A 12,840-nucleotide genomic window follows, 5' to 3' on the forward strand; every position below is an offset into this window, starting at 1 on the left:
TGTTGGGCGCCTCTCCCCTTTCGCTACTCTATGTTCGATTTTGGGATGTTCTTTTGTTTGGAAGGCTGGTTTTTCGTGCGAGTGCCCATGGTTAAATGAAAAAGAACGAGATTCTCAATGGCGGCGCACACATTGACATGAATGCCTCCCTCGCATAGAGGATGAAAAGTGGGCTTTTCGTAAGATTACAAGTGCAGCTCAGCACATCGAGTACCCAGACGAAGTATGTGTGCTTGAAAATGGAGATCGTATCAAGTTTTAGCATCAAAATCAGCAACTTTCGGCGGAGAAACTGCGCGCAACAAATCTGTCACGTGAGTCAGCGTTTTTTTGTTTATATCATTCACAGGGTTGTGACGGGAGGGGAGGCCTGTCACCTATAACACACAGCTCTGCCATGAAAAACTAGCATTTTGACCACCAGACTTTTCTCTTTTTTTGCATTCCAACCTAAATGCCCAGTCAAAACCCCAAGTTACAGTACTGCAGACAGCATTGAGGTACAAAGACACATTGTTCAACCTTACTGTAATCATCGAGATTGAACATCACACTGATGTATGATATTTGCATTTTGGAAGGGGCAAGCCTTATTCAAGTGCAACGAGCCAAAAGTCACTATTCACAGTTTGCATTTTAAGCTAGAAATAGACTCATTTCACTCTAATTCACTTTATCGATTCATCTTCACTGTTAAGTCACATTTATTAGACGCCTTGTATGTGCATGAAGTGGTGACCTGCGATGGCAAAGTGAAAAACCCAGGCCTATAGTAGGGCCTATTTGGGCCCTCTAGGTTGGTGATCTAAAATTTAAAGCAAATTCATGTATGTGCCCTTGCTAGTAGATCGCCCAGCTACAAGGTTACACATGTAATCATATCAATGCACCTATCTGAACGTATCCCATATGCTTTTAGGCATGTCCGAGTTTACAGTTGTACTGTCTAAAAATGGGTGGAGAACGACAGGGAAAGACATTAACCCCAACATGTGCGATTAATTCTCAGAAATATCTTTTTTATTTGACAGAAAACTAGTACGTATGCGTAAATATTTCCATGTTTGGTACGCAACATGATATGAAGACGGTAACAAGTGAGAACGTCCCCGTGCGCCAAGAACGGCCCAACACAATGTACGTTCGAGAAAACGGTCCCGGGACATAGAGCATGTCGAGCACACTTGAATCATCGCGATGCAAAGTCTGCTTGTACTCTGAAGAGAATTAATCAACCCCGCGCTCGCGGAGGCATGGCAGGTTGCGATCGATGCAAATTGCAAGTGGCTATTGAGCTGCACAAATTTCAATAAAACAAATAATAGCAAAACACAAAATCGAACCTGCACAAACTATATTCTGTGTTCAGTGGCAAAAAGTAATCATCAATCAAGGGTAAGCAAAATGCTTGATTTTGGCAGCAATCCCTTGCGTCGCGACAGGGCCAGCTGAGGCACAATGTAGCTTCGCCAAACTCAGTCTCTGCGGGAATTTCCAACGTGTTAAAATTCGCTTTAAATTTTTAGATCATCAACCTAGAGGGCCAGACTAGCCAGGGTTTTTCACTTTGCCGACCTGCGATATGTGTGTTCACAAATTCAACATGTGCTGGCTGGTTAGGGACTGAAAAAAATTATAGGGAGGGAGGGCGAATTTTCAAAATGATGCTGAGAAAAGTGACTCTCCCCAATTGTTATGTTTAACAAAGATTGACCGTCCCTGTACGTCCATAGTCAACTTCAATAATATTTTATTTGACATATATTTGACATATAGGCTGTTGCACTAATTTACTGGCAAATATGTTAAACTCAGGTCAAAGGTCATCCTTGCACGTAATATTTTTGCTGTAATCTCTCCTCCCATGATGGCCGTCAGGCAAAGATCAGTCCTGTAGCCATATTGGCTAGCCGTGAATTAGACATGTGCAGAATAATAAGATACAGGATGTTGCATCATTGGTTGCCTTATGTCCATAAATATCAATTGTGTAGAACTTGTAGGTACTGATTTATCGGAATATTTGTTAAATCAGATCAAATGTCATCCTGGTCGCTTGACATTTTGGCAGAGATTTTAGTTAACATAATCATCTCTGTCCACTAAACTTCAGACTACCTCTGTTAGCTAGCCTATAATTTATAGATGTGCATAATTAGTGAGGTACAGGATGATTTGAGGGTCGAAGGTCAGTGTCCCATACCAGTCGCAGTTCGATAGACACCAGCCACACCAATGTAAAGTTGGCGTCATCCTCATCCTCATCCTCAGCCTCAGGTGACCTTTCTAGCTGACGCTGAAAATGACGCTACTCAGCGTCAGCTTCAGCGTCGTATCCGAAGATTGCCGAAGTTGCGCTACCCGATGACGGATAAATGATAAAATTCGCCCAAAACTTAAGAAATAACAACTCCATTCTTTCTCAACTTTCTTTTGAATCGTTAAAACTGGTTCGCACGTAATATTTTATCGTTAGAATGTCTCATACAGACCAGTTTTTTGGAAATGTTCGTAATTTTCAGTCCATGGATCCGTGGATGTGTTTGTTGGTATCCTCTCACCTCTGCGTCAAGATTTTCCAAAATTGGTGCAAAAAATGTATACGTGGTCCGAAATGTTTAAAAATCGCCACCATGAGAGGCTATATAAAAGCCCTAATTATTCAGAGGACATATAAAACAATTAACTGGTATAACTATGACTTGAGGCCTGAAAAGTCAAAGTATTAAACATACAACCTTTGAACTTTAAGGAAATTAAGGGCTAAGAATGTTGCGTTATAACTACATTGTGGGAAACGGATATTAAGAGGAGAGGTTACTAAATATTATGAAATACATACCCCACTGTATTTTGATTAACATTTACAGTGATATGAAACTTGGAGCACATTTTTAAAGTCGTTTTTACATTTATCATTCGATCCACACGCATTCGGGAATAATCGGATCTGACGCCGGTGAAGCTGACGCTGTAGCGTCATCCTCATCCTCATTTTCGCGTGACCCCTGAGGATGAGGATGAGGATGAGGATGACGCCAACTTTACGTTGGTACCAGCCACAGCTTAGTTGCAGAGGGGGATAGGGCAGGTCAAAGGTCATAAATTCTCAAAAATAATATTGTAAAAATCTTCTTAATATTATCATGGCTTAAGACCATGATATTTGCATTGTAGCAACTTGGCAATATGGTCTATAAAGTGAATGTACAGAATTTTGATTGACCAATTTTTAATGTTACAATTTTACGCGCAGTGTGATTTTGAAAAATACTTGCCCTCGATCCCTCCCTATAATTCTCTCAAGTCCCTTTCTGCACATACCCCTTGATGACATGTAGAATTCCTAAACACACATTGGCATGTCACCAGTTCATGCATTTAGAACACAGTCGTTGGTGGGCTATTCAGCTCTGGGACTATTCGCCCCATAGACGAGTGTACAGAAGTGAGAAACCTCCTCAGTGAGGTGTTTCTCGCTTCTGTACACTCGTCTATGGGGCGAATAGTCCCAGAGCTGAATAGCCCACCAAACGACTGTGATTTAGAAGGCGGCGTTGAAGCCCGAATGTTGATTTATCCATGAAATACATCAATCAATTAAATTGGAGTGAAAATGCACCTATTTCTAGCTTGACAATAACATGCTATCGTGCATCGTGAACTTTGGCTCGCGGCACGTGGCGCTTAAGGCTTACCCGTTTGGAAGGCACAATCATTACAAACTTTATATTCAATTTTTCAAATTATATCCGGACACGACATGCGAATAATAAACAGGCCTTTTAACGCATTCTTTGTACTTTATATCCCGGGCTTCGTTCGCCGCGTGGTCAACCCTATATCTGTATTTTCATACCTGGAACTGGCAGTGCGTTTGCGTCAGAAGTCATTTATTTCCTGGTGTTTCGTACAATGTTGACGTATACGACGGTCACCATACCACTTCAGTGTTTTGTCTCTTTTGCAGGAGTATTAGTCTATCATCTCGACCTCTTTTTTTTGCTTTCGTCGATACTCCAACTGGTCGCCAGATCCACTTTTAACGCCACAGAACGCAAAACTGCCTATTTAAATATAAATAACTCCAGCTGACACCATGACGTCACTGGCGTCCTTAGGAAAGTTGAATCAGTCCAAATGCACGTCTCGTATGAATTGTCATTTTTTTTCTATTTGGAAACACTCTGCGGCATGAATCCTCTCGACAAGTAAGCTTATATAGGGTCGTTGTCAGCTTGACATGCTGTTGAATTTGGCAAGGCAAGTCTGTGGAATTTCGTTGGTGGTGAAACTAGCGCCCTCAGTGGTGTTTTTGCAGAAATTCATGGACATTGGTATTTCCTGTCATCGGCTCAGCGACAGCGCCCTATCAATCCTTTGGGGTGGACTATTTGATATCTTGGGGTGGTGCTGAAGAATTGTTGCTGGCAATATATAGGAAAACAAATTGTCTGCCCAGCGGACGTTGAAAGAAAAATGTCTTATAAATGCATCATTGGACTTTGGCTTTATCAGTGTAAGCCAAAACTCTGGCCATGCAGGCCAATGTAACCCGTAGAAGAGAACCAAAATGATGATCATGAGAGAGTATGCAACTTGTGAATTCCTTGCTGCACTTCAGCAAATAGTGAAAAACTGAGGCACGGTGACCTACTGAAGATTGATTGAAATCTTATTTGAAATCTTATCATTATTGTTATTGTCTTATTTGAAAAATTATTTTTCAAAAGTTCAAGACATATATGACTTAGATGCTGCTAAAAGTTGACAATACTGGAAGGTTAAAATATTCCATAATTAAACTTTTCAATTTCTTAAAATTTAAGTGTAATAATGGCAAATTTGGTAGAAAACAAATAACTCCATCCAGTCACACATTTTTACGTTTAAATTAGAGTCTTACTGTTCAAAGTTTTACTTTTGTGTTATTTTATTATGAGAATGTGAAAATTTAGAAAATCAAGCATCGGGAGATCATTTTTTCTTTTCTATTTGTTTATTCTCATATGCCAGATTTCAAAAGCCCTGATAACTTAAAAGTTTCCTGGTCTTCCACATAATGTGTTGTTCTCTGGTCTGATCTTATGTTCAAGTATATTTAACAGTCATAAGCGTCATTTGACCCAAACTTTTCTTCAACTACATCAGAGTCAGAGCTATCTCTGTCACTGCCGGTATGCAGTGACAGTGACACTGCAGTAGCAAGGCAGTAGCTGTATTAACTTTGATTATTTTGACAATATTTTTGTTCAGTTTATACAACTGTGTTCTTGTTCTACTCCCTACAGCATGTTGAACTGTCCAGTATCCAGCTTGCCAACATAGCCTGCGTATGTGTACTGTATGTGTACGTGTATCTATAAATATGCATTGGATGATAATTGAATTAGAGTCCAGAAAGTCATTTGTCAATGATACAAGCTTTGTCGACAAACTGGTGTGTGTTACAGCTCTCTGTAGGGAGACAGTAAGAATCAGTATTTGATATACGGTATTGTATAGAAATATTGCAAAATATCAACAGCTAAAGCTTCTGCAATGCTACTAGGCTCACTTGTTTGGGTTTTTCTTACGAAAAATCATACATGTTTAGATTTTTTTGAGATAAAGTTATGAAATGTGACAAAATTGTTCTAGATTTTGTCTAATTATTGCTAACATTAGAACAATTTGATGACATTTAAATGTTAATTTTTCATCGAATTACCTGACAAACCTTGGAATTGGTAAACGTAAAGGGGAAACAAAAATAATTCAGCCCCCTTCCTATAGACAGTGCAAAACTTTCAAGTCCCCCTCCTACTTCTGCCAAAATTTTCGAATCCCCCTTTATTCCTCCAGCTCTAGTCAATGGGAGAATGTTATCAAATGAGTTATCTCCTTAATTTTATTGAAAGGTTAGGTTGAAATGTTTAGTCATTATAGAGGACAGTTTTGCTCAACATGGGCTTGATCAGATGCTATAACTTCAGACGTGAAAATGTTCTGATGCGACGTAGTCCGTCCCTTGGTTTATTCTCAGTGTATGGAGCCTAAGCTCTTTATTTACGCGATTGGAAATGTGTGATTAACAAAATATCCGCAAAAAAGTTATGCGAGATAGTAGTAAGAAAACTTTACATGGTATGATCTATCAACGCCAACGCCGGTCTCTGGGTAAATATTGTGGAGGTGATCGTACTCAGACATCCCCGGGCTCTGGCTTTGTTCAAAGTTGTGACTTGGCATCAATGAATGACTTTTCTTCAGAATGTCTATAAAATAAATCCAAACTATCATTGGATGATATTTTAAAAATAAAGCCCTCTCCCATATCCCTCGGGTTGATTGTCTTCTCTAAAACCTGCGCCATGATTGGCCCTTTCCGGGGGGGGGGGGGGAAGTTCATCAACAACAAGGTCTGTGAGTGGTTCACAAATTGCAACTTTCGTCTCACAAGATTGTCAATCAAACAGTGTGGCGTCCCATAACGTTTTGTCGCCGCACTCCAGGGTGAAAAAGAATCACTTTGCGAGCAGACAACGAACATCTAACACCGCACATCGAGTCAGAAAATCCTATCGAAAGTACTGAATCGTTTTTTTACTCACCAATCCGAATTTATTCTATTTCTGTAAATTAGAGACAAAATACACAGCAATCATGGGCCTTAATGGCTTACATGTAGCCTAATCATGTCATGGTCTCCAAGCAAATTCTGTAAAACGGTTTTAATATCGTTATACCATATGCAAATTTGTAGTCAACTTACTTTATATTTCAGGCGGGATAACCATTTAGTGAGATATGTTGCTGATAAAAATGACTCGCGAACTGACTTTACAATTTAAAAACTGAAAACTGTGAAAGTATGTGCATTTTTTGGATATCTATGTTGTCGACGAATTTCATCATGTCAAGGCACTTCAGCAATTTTGGCTCTGACGCATTGCTAGACCACAGTCCCTTTGGTGGAGGGACTGTGGCTAGACCAATCATTTTGGTAGCGCACAAAGCTCTTACACAACATATTGAATTGGGAACTATTTCATTCAGGAGGGTTCTGTGAAGCATCTTGTTGATTATGTTCATAACTTCTACTGGACGAATATTGCTTGCAGTACCCTTTTGTTATACCCCCAAGGTATGTATAATTAAACACATGCTTATTAGTCAGTCATCACGGCGTCTATACGTGTACAATGCACTTCTATCGTTTTACAGTTAAATTCTTGTCAACACAGTACCAATGCATATTAAACTTGTACACGCTGGGGTGACAAGCTCAATGCCGCAGATGCTGTGTGCTTTTTGGAGTAGAACATGAAGTTGTGGTTGACTTTAAAAACTAAAATAGAGCAAAAATCACCAAAACGTTACAGTTGCTGGTCCTCAGGTTACTGAGCTTACCAGTAGACTATTAGACGTAGACATGATACAGGTCCGTGAATAAACACTAATTAGTGAACTTGATGTAGCAAAGTAAACGCGACTGTCTTTCTGACAGCGATGTAGTCGGTCAAGTTATCGCAAGATTATCGCGATCCCAAGAGAAACTTGCTACAGAAACTTAGTGCCGATCGAACGTGTTCACTCCACGCATGCGCAAATCCACAATGCGTGAATCCACTACCCGGCGCTTTTACTACGCAGTATGAAGACGCGTAGGATCTCAGTCAAAATATTTCGAATACAAAATAATATTAATGTCTAAAAACCTTGCTGAAATAATTTTATTTTTCACAATATTATCGACTTGAACCAAGTTTATATCGGACGAGATGTTTTTGTGATACTGTCTGTATACTAAGCTTACTATGAAAAAGTGATAACCATTTCGAATAGAGAAAGCCAGGACTTAGAGTTGAAATACTTTACTTACGCGGACGCAAACGAGACACCGATACCTACGCTAATTACCGCTTGCAGTTGAAAATTGACATGCAATGTGCATTTACGAGATGAAAAGGTAATAGAAAATGAATGGATTCTCTGAAAGACGAATACAATCACCGTGGGCCTTAGGCCAATTATGACAACAGAATTCGCTGATACGAAATGTTGCACGAAATTTAATTATTATCTTGATAGAAGTCTCTATCCTCTTTGTTATTGTCGATAATTTTAAGATCTCTATATAAACGTAAACGTGTGATGTTGTGTAAATTAAAGTCTTTTATGATGTTGGGATTAATAATTCTGAAAATTTCGTCATATGCAATAAAGGTACATGTTAAAGGTACACTGTCACCTGTTCCAATTTTGCCACAGTTACCATGGAAAGAGAAAATCTAACCAATCACAGATTTTAAGCGGGTGGCCGCTTTAAAAAACAGCGCCCTCACATGGACATTTTGAATACAAAGGAACGCCCCTTTGACCATATATGGGCATATTTAGATTACAGGTGACTGTATACCTTTAAGGATAAAGGACAATCCCGCCACCAGCGACGGCTTTCTAGTCCACCTTATAGTGAATATACAACAATATAAATCGTAATCAACTTGCTTTACAATAATGAAGCATTCTGAGCAGTACTGTTAAAAGCTTTGAAAAATTCTTGATTCAAGTTTCATGGATTTCACTTGTCTCCAGAATCAGATAATAGTCACGCACCGTGTTTGGTGTTTAACGCTGTCGTGTGTATGTGAGGATGCACGAGGGTTGGCTGATAGAACGCATGGACTTGCGAATAGCACACTATGCGATTCTACTTTACTTTTTGTCAAATTCTGTTTCTTTGAAATTTGAGGTTGACATTTTAAATTTAATTTCACATAAAAAATTATTAATCGATCGAAAGAATTTTATTTGAAACGCGACTCATTACCACTTTATTAATGTTTTGATGAAGTTGTTAATGTTCTGATAAGCAATGAAGGCTAACTGGCTTGTGATTGGATCGAAGTACAAGTCACGTGACACACTGATTCTGAAAATGGAACGCAGCGTGTGCCAAACAACAAGCGTTGTGGTATTGTTTGTAGAACAAGTCGTCATTGTCTATACACCTTGTGCTGAAGTGCCTCTCTTTGTTCTTACTGTCATTTTCGCCGATTATTGCGAAACTCACTCTTCATAACAATGGGCAACGCTACGTCTAACGTCAGAGAGCGGCTCTGCCCAGAAAAGAAACGTAAAAACGAAAGTATCCAAAACGGGTAAGTAAATATGTGTCTCTGATTCATTCAAACTGTTCAAGGCCATGGTAGTGATGCAATTCGGCAAGTCAAGTCGACAGTATATTTGCGTAACACTAAAATGCGAAAAGCTTACATAAATTTGATTTATCACAATAAATATTTCTATTTCGGTTTTAATCCTTTTCAGAACCAGTGATTGGGATGTGGACATGTTCCACAAAGCTTTAAACGACGTCGCCTTCCGTTTCGAGGAAATTTTGACCGAAAACACACACTTGAAAAAGAAAGCGACTCGCTGTTTGTTTCGTAAGAAACGAACACAATCGAAGAAGCAGAGTGTTTACGGTCGCAGTGAAATGGACGAACTGAGGATGATGTTCCGTGAAATGACGACACGAGTTCAAGAAATCGTCCAAGAAAACAACGAACTGAATAAACAGTTGGAGCAATCGGAAAACAACCATATTGATCAGTTGAATTCATTGAGTGAGGAAAGGCACAAACTTCACGAAAAGATCATTTCCTTGGAACGGCAAGTGAGCACCAACTCAAAACTATCAGTCAGGTAGAGGCACTCAAAGACGATATGTCACGTGAACTGAGTGACGTTAAAAGTGAATTAAAGTTCACTGAAAATAATGCAGACACCATCGAAAAGGAGAAATTTGAGTTCGAACTCAAAGTGGAGATTCTGGAAGAGAAGAGAAAAGAACTGGAGAAAAACTTGCGAAGTATAAGAAAGCCGACATGGAGGCTTTCTCTCTGAGGAAAAACAAAAGACGTTTAGAGAAAACAATTGCAGACTCAGAGAAAGAGAAACAAGAACTCAAATGTAAACTTGACGAACTTGAGAAAGAAGTCAGAAAAGAGCGACGCCAGTGACGTTGCAGAGGAGGACGCCATCAACGGCGTATATGAAGGCCTCCGGGACATATGTCAGTCATTTGTAAAATTTTTATTTATTTATCTATTTATTTCTGTATCATTCGATGTTTTGTATTTTTTGTGTAAACTTTAATCAAATGTCGTAATTTTAGGACAAGTACATTACTTCAAATTTTAAACATTACTATATCTATCAGATTCTGCAATAAAATTACTGAGTAATGTCAAATTCGTTCCATTGTTGTGTGTGTTGTTTTCAGTTCCCCACTGTTATTGTCGCAAACAGATTCGGTATTTAGGTACAATACTTTTGTTGACGACGCCGCCTCAGAAACCCAAACTGTTTTCTCAAACTGTTTTCCTCTTCGAATGTGTATATTTCACTCATGCGACACTTACAAGCCTCATATTTTACACCCATATCCTTCAGCCTCCAACTTGTTGCTAGCAGAAGCTAATTTTAATATGAAGTTGAAATGCTAAATTTTTTTCTTTGGCAGCTATGGTTGGCTCTCACAATAATTTTTTTTCCAGCACCAAAAGTTGCTAGAATGAGAAAACGCTTGATAAAATAGCCATGCCAGCTCAGAATTTTCGATCGTAAATCATAAAACTTAAAATTTCGACCGTAATGTCAATATGCAGGAGAAGAACGTTGTTTTTTCCTTTCAAAATAAGTCTGTGAAGAAGCTATCAACTACACAAGCGAAGAGTTGGTGGTTAAACTCATACCAAGATTCAGTCGTGTGCGGGCACTCCGCTACCTCCGATTCTACGCTCAGGGTATGCGTACAGTAGTCAATTGAAAATTATGACAGAGTAGAGAGCCACCTTTCATCTTTATGAGGTACCCTAATCTCATTTTGTTCTCTGATCAACAACTCCTCAGTAAATTAGACTTTTGTGAAAACTTTGCTGATGGAAATGGGAGGAAGAGCTACAGGGTTGGGTGAGATAAGACGACGGAGTATGCATTTGTGATTCTTATATATGATAAATGTCATGGGGCACAAAACCAGTATACCTTTGAAATGAATGATTAGTTTTACCATGGCTAGCTTTTCTAATATGCCAAGTATATTCCCTTGAACTGGAATGTAAAGATATACCTCTCATCTGATTTTGCCGTAGCCGAGCTTCACTTTTTTCACCACATTAAAAGTTTTTGTTCCATTCAAACGGAAAACGGTCCTGAAAATTCTTAGTGTGGCCTTGAGATATCGTCAACAGTTGGCATGATCTCACGGGATATGCGGATGCCATAATGTGGATAAGAAGTTCACATCAAATGGAATCCACCAATCAGAGTAGAGATCAGCCTGGGTATGCAAATACATGTACAGACTGTGAAAAAGTGACCATGGTGAGCAATCAACCATTCGGTAAAGGACGGTAGAATTACCATCAAGTTGATGGAACAACAATACATAGTTTGTCAGTTGTTTGCAAAATCTTTTCTGCTACCAGCACCACCCCCCCCCCCCCACCCCACCCCCCCCCCCAACCCCGAAAAAAATGTGTGCAGGATGAATTAATAGCTCTGCAACGTTTGAAAGGAATTGTTTTGTGTTAAGTGATTAGTCTTTAGCACAACTTTTAAACTAAATTGAATTTTTTGAAATATGTTTTGTATATTTCACTTATAATGTAATTTTATATTATTTTACATTTCTATGTATTGAAGACATTTCTGTAATAAGTTGACCATTTGTTCAAAATGTAGTAAAACATCAAATGTACAGTGGGAAATTAGAGGGAAAAATAGTAAAACGATGACTCTGTAACCATGGCAGCCAAACTTTGCCAATTACTTTAAGGAACCATTATTTTGAATTTTCATAAATTTAATTAGGAATGGGTATCACAGAGATCTGCATACAATGGCCCCCTGTTGTATCGAGAACCCAGAATGGGCATTTTAGCAACTTCAAAGTATATGATGTCATCACGAAATCACCCCACAGTTCCATGTAGAATTTGTGCTTGTATTTTTGAAGTCATATTCTCAGATAAATGTATAAAGTATAAAATTTTGTGATTATTGTGATAGGTTATTTTATGTTATATAATCCCCTAGCAGTAACGTTTACTTCCACAAAGGTGAAAGGTCTGAGGACTGTATTTTTTAATAAAATGAAGCTAAAACTTGCAAACTAGTATAGCATGTCCACATCATCTGAGTCCTTACACTCCAATGGTAGCCTTTGAGTATATCTGTGGGCAAAGCATTGCTATTTACTAGCATACAGTAAACGGCCAGTAGTTGTAACTATTGACGATTTGTCTCTAGTTTTGTACAGGTTTTTTGTTTTCTCTGAAGCATGGTGACATACACAGTATTCAGCTTGTCAACTCAGCCAGTACATGTGTAGACTGCATTGTTATTATTGACAAGTGAGTTCTGGTGCAGACTAGAGTTCAAATGTAAACAATAACAGTAAATTTTACGAGTATACACACTAATTTAATGAGCTAAACAGGTGTTTCGACATGACCTTGGAGTAGGACAGGAACTTGCAATTGGCAGCAAAGATAATGAAAATAATTACTAAGTATTAAAGTTAACTGATTGCAGTCCTATGTATTGAACTGTTTAGAGAATTGTAATTCATTCCCTAGTTGAAATACAAACACAACGACTCAACTTTCATTTTACTATATTCAATGTGACATAGCATAAACCACAACAGGTTTAATACTGGAAATATTTAATTACGACGTGACACTTTGCGGTTTGGTCTACTGTGTGATGTATCTCACTTTTATATGTTCTAATTAAGGCTGCTAGCAACCCCTACCTGTTTAGGCAGTTTTTTACAACTAATAA

This window comes from Ptychodera flava, chromosome 22 (genome assembly GCF_041260155.1).
Source record: "Ptychodera flava strain L36383 chromosome 22, AS_Pfla_20210202, whole genome shotgun sequence".
NCBI classification, from domain to species: Eukaryota; Metazoa; Hemichordata; class Enteropneusta; family Ptychoderidae; genus Ptychodera; species Ptychodera flava.